This window comes from Phycodurus eques, chromosome 10 (assembly GCF_024500275.1).
Source record: "Phycodurus eques isolate BA_2022a chromosome 10, UOR_Pequ_1.1, whole genome shotgun sequence".
Lineage (NCBI taxonomy): Eukaryota > Metazoa > Chordata > Actinopteri > Syngnathiformes > Syngnathidae > Phycodurus > Phycodurus eques.
In genome coordinates, this window is record NC_084534.1 from 5,754,709 (window position 1) to 5,766,814 (window position 12,106).

At 41.0% G+C, this 12,106-nt stretch overlaps 1 protein-coding gene across 16 annotated transcripts in view; it reads left to right on the forward strand.

Annotated features, from left to right (window-relative positions):
• Nucleotides 1-12,106, forward strand: part of foxp1b (forkhead box P1b) — a 227,866-nt gene that overhangs the window by 72,536 nt on the left and 143,224 nt on the right. The gene's annotated exons all lie outside the window — the stretch shown is intronic.

The window sequence follows — 12,106 nt, forward strand, 5'->3', positions numbered from 1 at the left end:
GCAGGGTAGCAGGAAGCCCAGGTAGTTGGCACTGCCCTATTCACTCATATCAAGTTACCCACGAAGCTATGTTCTCTCTGGTGAAAGTTTACAAAACCACCAGTCGTAAAATGCGCACTGCAGAGTTGGCTGGTAGTGTTGATGTTCAACTCGCCATCCGCATGTGTCTTTAAAAAGTCAATCCATCGCTTTTTTATTTACTCATTTTTTGGGAGCTTAAAAAACCGTCACCGAGCTGTCCTGGAAATTGAGGCATCCAGCCAAGACGCATTTTTGGGATGTAGCCATCGTTAGCTTGCTAACTGCAGCCTCGTGATGTCACGGGGCTCTGTTTTTAGCCCCGCCCACAAAATCAGAAAAAAAAGGAAAATTCAAACGGTGAAAAAGACGCTTAGCACTATATTGTTGTCTTTGCATATGTTTTCGGCACTTCAAACATATTTAATGTATTTAGAAACAAAACACGGATATCTGCTTAGAGCCTCTTTAAATCTGAACCAATCCACTTTTTCAAGCAGTTATCATTTGACACATTTCTTGTTTCTATAAGATGTTAAGATACTTGTGCTGTAATTGATCATTTTTGGCTTCGTTTTCAGTATCTCCCGTTTTTTACTCATCTTAGCTCTGCATTCCTTTTCGTTGAATTATTAAGATAGATACTGAATTATTTAAAGAGGATAATTTCTGTACAGATTAATATTAAGTCCTTGTGAGATATTGATGATTAATTTTTAAAACTGAATTTACAGAACTATTACTATAGTCATAGACAGACACTCAGAAATCTAGCATGTTGTCAAGTCAAATTTGATTGTCCTCTGTATGTTAAAAATGCAATCTCTTGAGGTCAGTTTTACTACGAAGCCATGCTGTTGTAACACATGCAGAATGTGGTTTGGCATTGTCTTGCTGAAATAAGCAGGGACGTCCTCCTTCACGGTCACCCTTCCCCCTTTACGTCCGCATGCTATACTCAGTCACGTCCGCCTTTCCTCTATATAAGCAGTGTTTCGGCAGGAAATGCTCCCAGTCAGTCAAGCGGAACGCTCCTCACACAACATTTATAGATTTTGGAACTTGGTGCACACATAAGGCGCGCCGCATTGTAAGCCATTTTGGAGAAAATTTAAGACTTTTAAGGGCACCTTATGGTCGTGAAAATACGGTACATTAATGAGGAAAGAAATTAACTGAAATGATTTTAACAAATGGCTGCAATATAACAAAGAGTGAAAAATTTAAAGGGGTCTGAAAACTTTCCGTACCCACTGTATGTTGTTTTTGGTGCAAATCTGTTTCCTAAATATATGTGTGTGTGAATGGGTGAATGTGTGGAGTTAACTTTGCGCACATTGTAAATGGTCACTTTATGAAGTTCAATCCATTTACTTGTATTCGTTTATGGACGGACTTGCTACGTCCAATACGGCGGACATGCTGCTACGAGAAAAGTCGATCAATGTATTTATCAATGCTAAAATTGCAATCTCATTTGTTTAATAATATATATTTTTAGATTCCGGTCCCCGTTATGTCTCGCACTTTGTCTTCTCACGTAAATGCATAACTGGCTTTGATCAGTTATTAGCGAGCCAATGTAAAGCTAGCTTACTTGCGTGAGACAGATGAAGGGAATGTACACCTTGTCAAAGTTGTCTTTTATCCTTGAGCTGCAAACCTTGCATGTCGCTCTTGTTTTTTTTCCCTGTTTGCGTCCAAAAGATTATCCGTGTATCCAAATGTATTCATTCTTGAAGTTTCGTCCGTGATCCTTGCTCAATGAGGCAGCCTCATCCCTCGTCTGTGGCCTAGCTAATGAGGGGACAAAGCCTATATGTACTGGTCAGGTTGCCAGATTGGTGGCACACAAGACACAAATAATAGTTTTTCTTTCAAAACCAAAGGACACATTATACTGACAGTATCACTTGTCAAGTAATGTAGTTCAAGTCCAAGTCAAGTCGAGTCTCATGAATGCCAAATCTAAGTCAGTTTGAGCAAGTCATAAAATGAGCGACTCGTGTCAACTCGAGTCCAAGTCACGACTTGAGTCCCCCACCTCTGGTATGTACTGTATGTTTATGTTTGATACATTTCCAATCAACATATTTTAATATTTTCAAATAAAAAAAGGATGTTTTTATTTATGTTTAACAAAACGTCCCAACTTCATTGTAATTGGGGTTGTTGTAGCCAATACAAAAATATAGGTTTGGTGGTTATTACAAGTTCTTCATAAGCTGGAACTTTGTTTGTGCACAGACATACAGTACAAGGAGGGTAGAGGTGGGTTGCACAAAGAGTGAGGAGTGTAGCGAAAGATAAAAGGTAAACACTTGTGCAGCTTTCCAGAAAAAAAATGAAGTCAGTAATTTAAACGTGTATTAAACGCTGAAGGTGTGTATTTCCGAGGCGTGATGGTGGCTCGCTGGAACAAGAAACAGTCAGGAGATGGTAGCGGGAGCAGGTGGCAGGACTTGACGGCGTGGTTAGAGTGGGCAGCGAAGCTGGAGACACGGGAGGAATCCTGGAAGCGGAAGAGCACATATGAGGGTAAGTATCACTGCGGATAGTCCGGAAACAATTAGCAACAAGAGATGAAGCCATGAGAGCAGAGCTGTGTACCACCAACAACAATGTGGGACCAGGTGCGACTTGGAATAGGTAAGAGGCGCAACAGACCAGCTCGGGATCGATGTGAAGTTTTACCTCGAGCACAGACGGACCAAGCTAGCACGAACACTCGTGTGTCCTTAGCCAGGCTGAGCCACCAAGAAGTGTTGCTGGATGAAATGGATGGTGTGGGTGATTCCGGGATGACAGGTGAGCTTAGAGTTGTGGGCCCGCTGAAGGACGTCAGAGCATGCAAAATTGGGCACGAACAGCCGGTTAGGAGGTCCAGTCTTGGGATCTGGGTGCGTCTTCTAAGCTTCCTTAACCACCTGCTCTAGCCGCCCCGACGAAGCAAGAGGAAGGAAGGATGGGCTCTGGTTCACTTGGGCTGGAAGGGTGGGGGGAATGGAGGCGAGAGAGGGCATCAGGCTTGCTGTTACGGGAAGCAGGGCGGAAGGAGAGGCTGAAATTGAAACGGCAGAGGATTAATGCCCAACGAGCTTGATAGGGGTTCAACCGCTTAGCGGAATGGAGGTAAGCAAGATTTTTATGGTCGGTCCAGATGATGAACGGGGAAACGGTCCCCTCCAGCCAATGCCACCGTTCTTCTAGAGCCCAGACGATGGCTAGCAGCTCCCAATTTCCGACGTCATAATTGATGGAGCGAGGCAATGGAAAAAGAAGGCACAGGGAGAGAACTACCCCTGCTCCAGTGTCTGAGGCGTCAACCTCCACTACGAATTGGAGGGAGGGGTCGGGTTGTCTCAGGATGGGGGCACGGGTGAATAACTATTTTCAGCGCTCGAAGGCTTGGGACGCAGCAGGAGTCCACTGGAAGGGAGAGCCTGTGGAGGTGAGGCTGGTGAGAGGGATGGCCACTTTGCTGTAATCACAGAGGAGCAGGGGTGTTGGTTAATCCAAAGGGCATGACAAGATAGATACTCAAAATGGGGGGAGGGGTGATGCCAAGATCCTTACTGAACACTGGGGAGAGGTCATGATATTCTTCTGGTACCCGGGAGAGATCAACTGGGGTAACAGGGGGCTGAGGTTTGCTAGAGGGCGGGATGGCCGAGAGAAGACAGTGGGAGTGGCAGAAGGGACTCCAACCAGTCATTGACAGGTGGGTCCAATCGATGGCGCGGTTGTGTTGCTTGAGCCAGGGGTTGCCAAGGAGTAATGGAGTCTCCGGGGAAGAATGACAAACAGCTGGAGGGTTTCGCGGTGATTTCCTGAGATGAGTAGAGTGAGTGGTGCCGTCTCGTGGGTGACAGGAGAGATGAGCCCTTCGTCCAGGGCCGTAACCTTTTTTATGGGACGGGAGGGGTTCGAGGAATAGCCGGAGCTGACTCGCTAAGCCCTCATGAATGAAGCTGTCGTCAGCGCCGGAGTCGATGAGGGCAGAGACCGGGCTATTACAATCGGAACCAAGGATACACCCGGGAACGGTCATACGGGAGGGAGGGGTGGAAGAGGAGTTGGTTTGGTTCACCACAATGCTCTCGCATTGTGGTGAGCCCTGTCTTTTCGGTTTGAAGGTGCAAGTGGCGATGAAGTGACCTGGCTGACCACAATAAAAACAGAACTGTTGTTTGAATCGGCGTTGACGTTCCAGAGGATTTAATCGCATTTTGCATAGTTCCATCGGCTCCTCCAGTCTGGTGGGAGGTAAGGAAGAGGTGGCAGGGGGTTCAGCGTGCCGTAGATTAGCTGGATGCGCTGTGCCCATGGACGGTGTCAAGATGCGCGCTTCAACCCCCTTCTCTCGCTCTCTCTCTCTCTCTCTCTCCCTCTCTCTCTCTCTCTCTCTCTCTCTCTCGCTCTCTCTCTCTTTTCTCAGAGACGATTGTCTAGCATAATAGCTACTGAAATTAATTCCTCCAAAGAGGAATATACAGCCTAGCCTTACTAACCACAAACCCTGTAGCATCCCATTGAAAAGGATCCTTCATCCAAAATTGTGGATTGTAATCTCAAACGATACTTTGAGGCCACTTTGACAGTGATACCACAACTGTACTTTGTGGCCACCTGCTAAATGTGTTTTACAGTAATCTTTTTTTCCCCAGTTGTTTTGTGAAATACATGCATGTATAAATAGATAAATAAAATATAATAAAAATACACCATTGATGTAGTATGGGCAAGCACCTTGACGTGGCTATATATTTTTTTCCAATGGTCATGCTCGTGATTAACTACAATAACATAGACATGAAAGACTTCCAATTTAAAATCTGATAGTCTGGGAGAAGCAAATTATTTCAAATATTTGATATTGAAATTATTTTCAAATGAACAGAGACATGAGTAGAGTAGAGGCGAGTAGTTTCCCCTGGTGATCCTCCAGGCTCCTTTGTTTCCTTGGTGTGTCTCCAGCTCATTAATGTTCTAAGCATGTGAGAAAACCAGCCCATACTCCATAACCCATAGATTGGTGACATCCCAGGCCCAACACACACATGCACATACATTCATACACATACCCAACAATCCCTCAGCCGTTTTAAGTCCTCTGGCTCTTTTAGGAAGTGATGGCCACTGAACTGCCCTGATTAAAATGACAATAGTCTAATTAACTCGACCTCTGTGTCAGTGCACTAAAATGGCTGATGGCCTGTCAGTTCCTGTTTGAAAACCTTTCGTCTCCTCATTGTTCAAAACTAAGATTATTATTATTTTTTTTTTACCATAAAAAATGCCTCAACCTTACTTGATGGGATTTGCTAATGGCAATTATTTCTCAAAAGCTAATTAAATCTTGACGTTTCAGATGATTTTTTTCCCCCCGTTAAAGTACTCTTATGCTATCCTTTGAAAAGGTTTAGTAACAGTAAAAATACTTCCTACTCTGTTTCATTCATTCTAATGCACTTCACTTAGCGCTGCGACGTTATCTGCTGGCGATTCGAATTTTGAATCAGCAGTGACAGACTGATCAGCACTCATGAAACCAGTTGTCAAACCATGTACACTGAACGACAGTTCAGTCTGGTTCAGCCGCGTCGCTTGGTGTGGGTCAGCCTTTAGAGCTTGTAGCTACCTATAAAAGATCCCAAATCAAGCTTTTAATGGCAAGAGTCCATGCTCTGCACATAACCTTTTACTCCGTGCCTCTGAAATTGGCTGTACTTGGAGCTCCATAAATTCTTACATCATTTGATGAACTCATCACGTTTGAGCCAGAAAAAGAACAAAAAAAGCTTTTTCAAGTAGAAACTATAATTCCCTCCCCTATACTGCTATTGGTGACTGAGGCCTATAGGGAGATAATTATGCTTTAGACTGATCCTTTCGAAAGCGAGCATATATTTCATCCTGATATATGCAGACATCTCCCACCCTGGATAAGACACAGAGAATCAGTTTTGTTTTGACTTACAACAACCTCTGTTGCCTGTCAGTCTGACTGATATGGGAAATCTGTGAATGAAGTCAGTCATTGAGGTCTGCCTAATTTGCATCTGCTTGTCTGTGATGATTTCATGAAAAACTCTTGTGACGTGGGATAAGTACGTATTTGGAAAAGAGAAGGAATTCCAGGATACATTTCAATGGGACTCAATTGGGCGTGTACCCACCAAGGGCTAACAAACACCATTAATTCTATCAATAAACCATCCATCATTACTTAATCATAATTCTACGTCACTGACTCTGTAACAGCAAACCATTAAGGTGACCAACGATAAAGTACAAATCAAAACATACAAACACAAACAATAGTAGGTTTATTAAAATTAAGAAAACATTTTAATAGTCAAGTGTTAAAAAAAAGTAAAGTAGAGAATAAATCCCCGATTTGCTACTACTTAGGATGCTTGCAGAGACAAAAAGATAACAGTGGACACTCAGAACTCAAACATACCGTAATTTGTCGTGTATAATGCACCCCTCCCCTCCCCCCAAATTGTCAAACGTCAATGGTGCGCATTATACATAAGTATAGGAGAAAATGTTATAAATGTATGCCCCCATTTAGAGGTTATGAAATGTACACTTTCAATCCAATATGCCATCGCCACCTAGAGGTTATGAAAAAGGTGTAGCCGACAATTTCATTCCAATATGACAGGGGTACATATACTGCATATATGTACAGTTGTGCTCATAAGTTTACATACCCAGGCAGAATTTGTGAAATATTGTTTTTTTATTAAAACACGACTGATGACTGAACAACAACTATCATTCATTTCTTCATGGTTATGTTTTGTTTAGTGATAATGGTTTTCTGAAATGCTTGTCAGTTTAATTTTATTATATTATATATATTTATTCCAGACGGCATGGATGGATGGATGGACGGCATGGATGGATGGATGGATGGATGGATATATATATTTATTCCAGGCGGCACGGTGCACGACTGGTTAGATCGTCTGCCTCACAGTTCTGAGTTCTGAGTTCAATCCCCGGCCCCGCCTATGTGGAGTTTGCATGTTCTCCCCGTGCCTGCATGGGTTTTCTCCAGGCACTCCGGTTTCCTCCCACATCCCAAAAACATGCATGGTAGGTTAATTGACAACTCTAAATTGCCCGTAGGTGTGAATGTGAGTGTGGATGGTTGTTTGTTTGTATGTGCCCTGCGATTGGCTGGCAACCAGTTCAGGGTGTACCCCGCCTCCTGCCCGATGATAGCTGGGTAGGCTCCAGCATGCCCGCGACCCTAGTGAGGAGAAGCGGCTCAGAAAATGGATGGATTGATGGATATTTATCCCATTAAAATAAAATTAAATGTCTTTCGCCTGGTCCTTCATGTTTTCTTTTAAGAACTGTACCCATCTTACAAATTCTGCCTGGGTAATCAAACATATGAGCACAACTGTGTTTTCTCATTTTGTAAATAAAAGTAAGGCTGTGAACTTCAAAATAAAAGCAAGTAAATAAAACAAAAGTTTTATGTGTTCAAATAAAGTGCTTAACTTCAGAATAATTCTTTGAAAAAAAACTAACAAAATACAGATAATACTTTGTTTTGATCATATGGGTAGAAGCAAAATTGTGCATTGTAAAAATGCATTATACGTAGGTAGATGGGTTTTCCAGAATTTTAAGGTCAACTTTACATGTTACACATGGGTGCGCATTATACACAAGAAATTACGGTAATCCATTTCAGGAGGTTGTTTGTCTTGTGTGTAACATATGCCTTAATTTTTGCAGAGACAAGACACCATCATCATTAACAAATTGAGGTGTTTGCCCTGCCATCGTCGGGCGCAAAAGGCGTGCGGCACAAGTAGGGGAAACAGAGCAGTGCATATATTAACCTGTCCTTGTGGAAATTCACATCTGGTGTATGTGCGTGTATGCATGCGTGCGTTTTGTTTGTGTGTTGTGTGCAAGAAAGCCTACTTCCCCTCACCCCCAACAGTACTCTCGTGTTTCATCACCTTGGTGCTCCTGCACAAGTTGACTGCTCTGGATCCATCTGTTGTTATTATTTTCCATTGATAATTGGCTTCAACAATGGAATGCATGTCTCCCCCCCCCTTGTCTTTGAAACCTAATACCATGTTTGCTTTCCTGAGGTCTCACTTGTGCTCTGTTGTCTCGTACTTCCTCTGACCCCACAATTTGTCCCTCATTCTCCTCACCTAATGTCTCTCTACCCATAGCCCCTACGAGCATCCTGTGGTCTATTTAAAAGGTTCATATCAGTAGAAAATAACACATTGGCGCTGTTTATATCACTCTTCATCTAATGCTGCTCCTTGAAGGTTGAGGTGTTGTTGTTTCATACAGTACATTCTGCCGGGCTTTTACAACTGTACCCTAATTTTGAAAATTAAACTGAGATAGACTGCTTTTCTTTAAATTCTTTGAATCCTATTCTATCATTTTCAGCTTGTAAATAATTGGTTGTTTACTTAATTAATGCATACATTATGTGTAGTATTAGTTCTATCAAGTGTTTATTGTATTAGTGATATCAAAACTTCACATTGCCAAACAATTTGTTAGTGTTCTCTTTTAAATGTGATGAAGTCCAAACATATTAGTTTACAATACTTATACATGCTGTATGTTCTTCATTTTAGGTGCCCCCCATGTCCCATAAGTTCTGCTTGCTCTTGTCTGTTTAAGATTGAACAGGACAGTTGGGGCTCTCACAGGGCCCTCAGACGCACATAGACACAATAAAAATTAACTAGACAAATTGTGGGTAGTCTGTAAATGTTTGTCATTAAATGTCCTTGTTTCTTATCTTTCGTATGATGCTGCCAACGTACAGTGTATTTGCTGTATGTGCCCTTGTCAACGAGAAACTAGAAAGAACAACATGACCAGATTTCCCAAAAATGACTATGTCAAAATACTGAATATGTAATGGCCACTTCAGCCTGAGAACAGCGCACTAAGAATTTTGAAAATCAAATATTGGGTTGCGGGGAATTTTTTTTTGTGTGTGTCCCCGAAAAAATGGCCTTTTGGGGAATTATTGTTTTTTGTGTGTGTGTGTGTGATATTCTCTACATAAAAAATGCCTTCAAATTAGAGTGAAACAGTTCAATTTGAAAAGTTGACCTCAAAATTCTGGAAAACCCTTCTTTGTATATTGCATTTTTACAATGCATGATTTTGCCTCTATCCATATCACAAAGCATTAAGTATTATCTGTATTTTGTTAGTTTTTTTTTCTTCAAACAATTATTCTGAAGTTAAGCACTTCTTACTTTCCATTTACTAGCTCTTATTTTTAAATTCACAGCCCTACTTTTATTTCGTAAATGAGAAAACAAGGCATTATCATTAAACAAAACATAACCATAAAGAAATTAATGATGGTTGTTGTTCTGTCTGTTGTTATCTTTTTGTCTCTGCACGCATCCTAATTAGTATATTGGAATAAAAGCATCCAACTTTTTCATAACCTCTTGATGGCGGCATACATTTTTAAAATGTGAGTTTCCCCCCCCCCCCCCCCCATTTTCCTCTATACCTATGTATAATGCGCACAATTGACTTTTCCACTTATATTCAATATGACAAAATCTGTTTATTTTTTTAACAAGACATATTGAAAATGGCAAAGATGCTGCTACAAGCTACTTGCACGTGGATGCCTGCGAGAGACGTGGATTCGGCCAGAGGGGAGAGGGAGGGAGTAGTGAAGTGATGCTACATTCAAATCTTGCTAGCTGTTTCCACACTACACACTGCACCTTTAATACGCGTCTGGAGATATTAATGTAGAGTAATTCACGGCCTCACAAGGCGACCTCTGAACTGGAAATGAATTAACGCGTCATTGGAGAAGTAATCTGAGAACAGGGTCAGGTTAAAAGTATATTATTATGAATAATAAATATTAAATAAATATAATATATGAATAAAAAAATATTTGTAATAACCTTTATTAGTCAAACAATGGGGACATTTCCATCATTTCAGTAACAATAGTGGATACAGAAAATATAAATACTGTATATAATATAAATCGCATGCAAGAGAAGACATCTATCCAAGTACATTCACAAAATAGAAATCTAAACTGTTGTCCATGCATCAACTATCCAATTCATTCTATGAGCAGTGTTGTTTGTTTTGTTGCAAAATAGAGTGCTACGTTTTACTTGACTTTTGAGATCAGATTAATCTGATTTAATGAAAACAGACTTGGTAAAGGCGAATTAATCCATAGACGGATATTTTTGACAATGGCACGTCAAAATCTCATATATTTTGATTCAGGCTACAACTGTGTCTGCCATTACAAGGTTGATGCAATAAAAGCACTAAAATAACAAATATCGAAGCCACAATTTATTAACAATTACGATTATAGAGTAATGATTATGTTGTGCAGTTAAACAGTATGCAGAATTGTGTTTGTCCTATTACATAATATACTGCAATAACTGTCCCGTGGTAACGTTTTTGACATAATTTTGAAAATATGGAAATTCAACCAAATTTGGACACATTGTTGTGGAAGTGAATTTCTATTGGTTGGCAGCTCTACAAAGATTACTGCTTTACAACTTAAGTTACTTATATTACAAAATCGGTGGACATTCGAACATTATATGGTGGGTTTTACACTGCAATAAAATTCTATGTCTACAGAACTGGACAATGTTAACATAATACTGTACGTGACCATGAGTGTTGCCGTCTTCTCTGCTGTTGCAGTTGTCCTATTTATTTTCCGATCGCTTTCCCCCCAATAGGTTGTTCATACAGAATGATGAGGTGTAACATGGGCGCCCCACTCCTGGAGTGAAATGGCTGTAAAAGGGGGTATTGATTTTAGCATAAATTAATATGATGGTGATTTGTGAAGTTCATTTATGAGCCACCGCAGACAGTATCAAGAGTGCTTAGAGAAATTAATGGAATATCTTACTTAATGTAAATATTCATGAGCTCTCATCTTTTTATCTGCACAGTGTGAAACGTGATGAGAGCCTGTCCATTAGAGGACCTTGAGCCCATTGTTGGGATAGGGTTAATTTCTGGAGGGGTATCAATACATATAAGCATATAACCTTAGAACAAAGCAATTCCCATTGATTAGAAATCTGGGACAAGAGAACATATTGTGAAGCTGTTGCCCATTCCTAAAGAGAGAAGTCCTCTTCACAGGTTTATGGGTTTAATGAGTCTGTGTGCACCTGCTGTAGTTTTAACACAGTTGTCCATTACCATCGAAAACCGATTGTCGAGGGGGTGTGGGGGCGGGGGGCGGTGTGGGTGAGAGATCAGATCAAAGTTTTATTGTCCCTCCTTAACAACGCTTGCAAGGGAAAATGTATAGGTGGATGCCTGGGGCCACTACACTGTCTGCCCCCCCCCCCGCCCCCTTTTACACGGCACTGTGTAAACACAAGATAGAACCACAATAGTTCATCTCTACTTTCTTCATCAAATTGATTTGGATCACCAAATAACCAAATCTTTTGCACTCACTGATTGTGTTCCATCTTTTACATTTTTTAATGCACCATATTAACAACATCTTAATGTGCTCCTTTGTCTTTGTTGAATTTTGATTGATATTAGTAATTTATTTGTCTAACAGAGCATTCAGCTAACCCACCTAGGGGGATAATTATCTCAACAATAATTTGGTCCATTCCCTAAAATTTCCATGTCGGAGTGTGTGATGTTCTGCCTCAGCCGGGTGATGCAACATCCACTTGGATATCCTCACCCTGTGTTACCTGCTCCCCTACCGATCTAAATGGGAACATTACAGCCTTTTACTGTTTGAATTCGAGGCAATTATCTTGGTCTCATTAGGTCTTACGCTGTTGTCTTTACAGTACACAGAGAACACGCATACCATTACTATCAGGATCCAGTTGTTGCTCGTTTGTCTGAAGCAAATACCAATTTGCTTTCATTAAAATGATGGAACATCTTTCTAAATTTATATTATGCGTTATGTACTCATTTAGCTCACAGGGCTCTTTCAGGTGATGGGAATTAATGGTGTTTAGTAGTTTGAAGCTGGAAATTAATTCATTTCATTTGTCACCAC